The sequence below is a fragment of the Passer montanus genome, unplaced genomic scaffold (genome assembly GCF_014805655.1).
Source record: "Passer montanus isolate IOZ18808 unplaced genomic scaffold, ASM1480565v1 scaffold8, whole genome shotgun sequence".
In the NCBI taxonomy this organism is placed as follows: domain Eukaryota; kingdom Metazoa; phylum Chordata; class Aves; order Passeriformes; family Passeridae; genus Passer; species Passer montanus.
This window is the reverse complement of record NW_024373256.1, coordinates 7,617,436-7,623,475: the sequence shown is the minus strand read 5'-3', so window position 1 is coordinate 7,623,475 and position 6,040 is coordinate 7,617,436.

Sequence of the window (6,040 nt, the reverse complement as noted above, 5' to 3'; positions counted from 1 at the left end):
CTGGACACCCCAGAACTCAGGTGTGTGTTACGTACAGGCACAAAGGATCCGGTAGATCCTGTACAAGGGATCTGGTAGATTGAGTACAGGGGATCCAGTGGACCGTACACAAATGATCCAGTAGATCCAGCACAGGGGATCTGGCAGATCCTGCACAAAGGATCCAGCAGATCCAGTACAAGGGATCTGACAGATCCTGTACAAGGGATCCAGGAGATCCAGGAGATCCTATACAAGGGATCCAGCAGATTCAGTACAAAGGATCCGGCTGATCCAGTGCAAGGGATCCGGCAGATCCTGCTCAAGGGATCGGCAGGTCTCCCCTCACTGTCCTCCCTGAGGCACAGGCTGTGCCCGTGACCCTCGGGGTGCCGTGCCGTGGCCCGGGCGCTGTTTTCTCTCCCAGGCGCTCCGTCCTTCCTCGCCGCAGGTGCCGTTCCCAGCCCAGGGCGTGTCCCCGGCTCCCGAGCCGGGCTGGGATGCCCGGCCATCCCGGCAGGTGGCGGTGGAGCCGTGGAATTCTGCGGGAATCGGGGCCCGGGCCCGGGCGGCTCTGCTGGGCCCGAGCCCGGCGCGCGGTGGCGGCCCGGAGCTCCTGCCCTTCACCCTCAGGGTGGTCTGCCCAAGCACACGGCCTCATTTCACATCTTTGACCACATCAGTGAAATACGTTGTCGTACTAGGCTTGGATAAATTAGTGGGAAGAAGGCTACAGAAGAATAAACACATTGGGGGAAGTATTTCATGTGTTCTCAAGATAAATGAGAATTTGTTCAGTTCAAAGAAACCCAGTGGGTCTCTTGATTGGAAGAGAAGTTTTCAGATTGAAAAATTTCAAAGTGAAGTGATTCGTTTATCACAAGGGATGTTCTTTTCATGTATTGCAAATTATGGTTCTCTTTCACCAGTGAGTGTTCCATAGAAGACCATCTTCCTTGCCTTGTATGAAGTCCTCTAGTTGCTGGGGAGCACATCCTTCAAATTTCCACACCAGTGTGTTCTCTGAGGAAATTGTCCAAACAATTCTTATGTCAAGCAGCACCTTCATCGAAGGGTTTCAAGTAGAAAAATACACAGACAAAACTACAGCAAAGATCGTCAATTAAGTAAGTGATCATTAAAAAGCGTCCAGTCTCTTCTTTCAAAGTCTTAATAAAGGATTACATGGAAATTATCAAGGACTAGAACAGAAGCAATTTAGACTAGACTACATATTTAATGCCAGTTAGAAAGCTGTCACACCGCACACTTGGCCCTTACAAAAACTGTAATTGCCACACTAAAAACCAGGTATTCCCAAAGACACCTCATGTGTGCAGCCAGGATACAACAGTGGTACAGGTTTTTGCCATGAACCCAGACTCTTCCAAGCAAATGTGATTTCTGGGCAAATACCTTGGTCTGTTGAAGTGACAAGACTTTGGCCAAGAGCTGTTTAGGAAAAGGATCAGGGCATGTGGAAGAAGGTGGGTTTTCTTCCTGCTCAGCAAATAGCAGTGCTTTGGAAGCAAGGAGGGTGAGGCAAGGCAGGCAGAGACCCACAAGTGTCAAACTAAGTGAAAGGAAATGATAGTTAACTAGTTTTTATGGACCCTTTTATCTGTTACTGGTCTAAAAGAACTGTTTTTCTGGCAACCATTGGTGATGTGCCCTGGCATTTAGAGGTTGGAGAGAATGCTATCCCAGGGTGCTGGTTTAGCTCAGGACTCTGTTAGCATGTGGTGGGGGCGCTAAGAAATAGACAGCCTCTTCTCAAAAATGACAAGGCCAGAGGAGGAAAATTTAGGCAGAATTCCCAGATTACTTCAGTCTATAAAACACATGCTTTGAAAAGCTCAGGCTTCAGCCATGATGTTCACATATGTCCTTAGCCTCTGCTGACTAGTTATGACTACCTGTGTTGTACTTGGCAAGAAGGCAGCATTTGTTCAAGGGGGCTCTTGCCAGCTGTGCTGGAGAAAGTGCTTTTCAACAGGATTCCAATTAAATGCCTTATTAATATTTATTATTCACTGCTTGCAGTTATTGGTAACATGCATTTGTCCCAGACAGCTCAAATGAAATACAGCATGTTGTTTCTTCCTGGAAAGAAGAGGGGAAGAAAATTATTCTTTAGCTGTTTGTGTTCACTGTGTGGTGTTGAAGTGCTGATGCAGGTCCAGTGTGTGAACAGTGAGGGTCCCTGTGCAGTAAATTCCCCACCCAGCAGCTGGCAGGCTCTGGGGAAAGGCAGCAGCCACTGCATGTTTGCTCAGCAGCGAGAGGAGCGGGCAGCAGCGCTGGCACAGCTTCAGCTCTGTCAATGTTTCACAGAACGCAAATATTTCCAAGGTGATTCTCAGAAACTGCGAGCTGAGGACACATTGGGCAATGTGTGACCCTGCTGGAGCAGGGCCGCACCAGGAGGAGCAGTTTTTGGAGCTGCCTGCTCCAAAGCCAATGACACAGCTGTGTTTGGCTTGGCCCCTGAGCTGTGTCATCTCTCAGATGTGGTGAATGAGCACCAGGAGCAGTGAGGTGCTCCTGGAAGCCCTCTGAGCTGGGCACAAGCTTGGGTGAATGACTGACAGTTGTGTGAGACTCCTGATGCACAGCTCCACCAGCGTGGCCACAAGCCCAGGGGACAAATGGGTTTAAAGCTTTTCCCACAGTGAAGTTGCAAATGAGCACAGGTTCCTTGCTGCTGTCACAGCTGATTATACCAAGCATGGTTTTCAAATTTCTGAACTGAGTAACTTCCACTAGCCCAACTCTACACAAAAGCACATTTTTATAAATGTGTGAGTTGCTCCTATTTGTTAATATATCTGCATGAAATCCTTGTGGCCTTGGAGCAAACTCTCCTCTCTCTGCCGTCAGGAGAAAGGAAACACAAGTGTCAAACTTCCTAATGAGTTTGACAAGGTAATTCTCTGAATGAAATGCCTGAAATACTGGCTTTAGACCCCTCTCCCTGATTAGCCCATCAGCCTTCAAGCATCTAACACCCATCTATTTCTACCAACAGGAGTTTCTGACCTCCAAGCCAGACCTTTTGATTTATACCAATTATGCCACTACCACCCATCAAGGGGATTTTTTTGGAACAGTTGTTGCATTTGTTTTGTATTTGTATTAATCCCTTTTAATGTATTGCTGTTATGCTAATGCCAGCTCAATGTAATTCCAGGGAAATTAAGCTAGGATTAATCTGTTGTAAAGAGGAAAAGAATTATTATAGTTGTCATTAAGATTGATTATTTTTTTTTCTGTTCATCTGAGCATCTATGAAAGATTATCAATTCTGAACAACATTTTTCTTCTCTAGGATTTAAGAATAGAACTAAATGAGATGAATTTCTATCTGCAAGGTGCTCAAAGCCTGTATTTTAAGGCAGAATAGGCTATCACTGAATTAAAACCACAAGTCAGCATTTCTTCAGGATAGTTAAAGTTTATCCCTTTTTTGTATTAAACTTTGTGATGATTTTTATAATTAAGATTTGTAGCTGAGAATGTTGCTTCTGCTGCTCCCTATTTATAACCAGTGCAGATTAAAGCAGCTCCATTGCTGGTATGCATTCATATCTCTTTACTTAGTCCTGTCTGTCTTAATTGATAGGGCTTATTTATGAGCATGAGAAGATTATTCATGTGAGTGGGGCATTCAAAATATTGGTATTCATTTACAGAAACAAGTTTGGCTAATAAATATTGATTTTTAAAATTTTTTATGGTTTTAAGTAATATTTAGAATGTCTAAGCACGGTTATAATTATGTACTCTTTAAAATTAAACAGATTCACTTCATGTTTAGACTAAAATGAAAGAAGTAATGTTTAATTTAGCAAAGCTTGAGGAAGCAATTGCATTTCACACACTTAGGGCTCAATTCTCCTTGTGGCACTTCTAAATTTTTGTTCCAGGAATATATTCTGTAGCTGACTGGGGTCAGAGGGAGAATGAGGCAACGTGCCAGGCCACTTCTTTGGCACCATGGGCACCTTCTGCCATGGCTGAGCCTTGGAGAAACTCAGTCAGCAAGGCAGAATTTTGACCAAGGAAGAGATGTGATTCAAGCAGGATTTTAGCACATGTTTTATGAAGTAGAATTGCTTTTAGCACACGTTTTATGAAGTAGAATTGCAACTCTTGTCATGTGTCAGTTCATGGCATGTGAGTTTGCACTCAGCCCCTTGTCTTGACACCACATCTGAGAGCGGCTGGAACAAAAATGAGAACATCACTGGTGAGATGTCACATGTTTTCATTAAAATGTAATCTTGCACCTCATAATAGGATAGATAGCAGTTTGAGGATTGAGCCTTGTGTACAGTGGGTAGATGCAGTGAAAATTAATTTTTTTCATTATCTTGAATGGTAAACCCATCTGCCAGATACAGACTGGTGCTGAACATTGCTTGCTCTATTTTTCTGGAAGGAAACTAATTAAAAGATTATAGCTTCTGTGTTTAATAGTTGGTCAAAATATACTGGTGGCACTGCTTGCTGTTCAGATTTCATCATGTTGCCAGCAGCAAAGGGAAAGCACACTGACACTTCCCTCTCTTTGGGATTCAGTTCGTCTCGTTCTCTTCCTAATCTGATCTCCCAGCATATCAAATTAAGGCTTCTGTGTGTTAATGAATGCCCAATGTTAAATGAAAGTCAAATGAAACCTAATATCCAGCAGTGATCAACTTTACTTTGCCCAAAGTCCCACTGGGAGTGTCCTGGAGAACTTGTGTTTGATATCCAGAGGAGAACTGACTTCAGTGTGTCAGAGAGTCAGTTTTGGTACACCTCAGTGGTCAAATTGACAAGTCATTGTTTCTGTGGTATTTGTAAATGAAGTCCTCTTAACAAGAGTGCTGAGAAACACTTACTGCCAACTGCAACCCAACTGGAGCTTCCACCCACAGCAAGCTTAGCTTGAACTCTTTAAAACCATCCCATCTTTTCCTTATGCCACTAAGTGACAGTATGATTTGGTTTCTACTGTATTGAAGTTCCATCAAAAATTTACTGTGCATTAAAAACATGATAATTAAACTTAACTTGTCATCTTCAAAGAAGAATCTTTCTTCAGATAGTAGTAATGTGGCTGTGGCTCCCATCTCTCACCTCTACAGTGCTGACTTTTAAGCTGTAGTTTTCCTGTGAATCTTTCAGCTCCTCCTCCCCATGTAGGTGATGTTTCTGGCAGAAAACCTGAGTGTGTGGAGCCCATCTGGCCCCTGGTCTTCACCAATTTCCGACTGTCTCAGTAAACTGCTCACAGAACCAGGTCAAAGACCTGCAAAAGCCAGGTGGACCATATCTAGGAATGGTGGTCCAGCACTGAACATGCTTCCACAAGAATCCTCGTCCATTAAGTGGATTTAATTGCAGTCCCAGCAGAGATTAAACTGTGCCTGTGGGGAATCAACATAAACTGTTTTCCTTTCTGTATCTCTTTGTTACCTTCTCACCAGTGAAGAGCAGCTGACAGCCTCCTGAGGTGTGGTGCATGTGGAGCCCTATTTATTTGCAAGAACTGTGAAGTAAAGAAGTTAATAATTCACCTTAAATCTCAAAGTGTGCTTATTTAATTACATGCTGCAACCTGGATAGCAAACAAGCCACCTGTCATGAACTGCACTTTTTAGCAAACCATCATAAAATGTAAGAGGCCCAGTACTTTAAAAGTGTCCCTCTCATGCTGACTGGTGTGGCAGGTGAGGGTTAGGAGGTCTCCATGCTTCCTCTCAGTGCTGTATTCTTCAACAGTGGGAGCCTTCTTCCACTCAAATGAGTGTTCCTTTCTTTTCTAAGTTTTGCCCATTTTCCCCCTGCTTACATAAGAAAGTGATTATTAGCATTAACAATTTGGAAACAGAGATTTTGAACACCTGTTGCTGAAATGAAATTCCGATAAGTGTTCTTCCTTCCTTAATTGTGTAAGAAAAGGTTTCAAATTTTCAGAATTATTTCTGCTTTATCTGGTCCTTGCAGGAAGAAACTACTGTTGTCCAGCAGTTTCACTTGTCTCACTACTTTAACATGTGGTTAAGGGACCTCA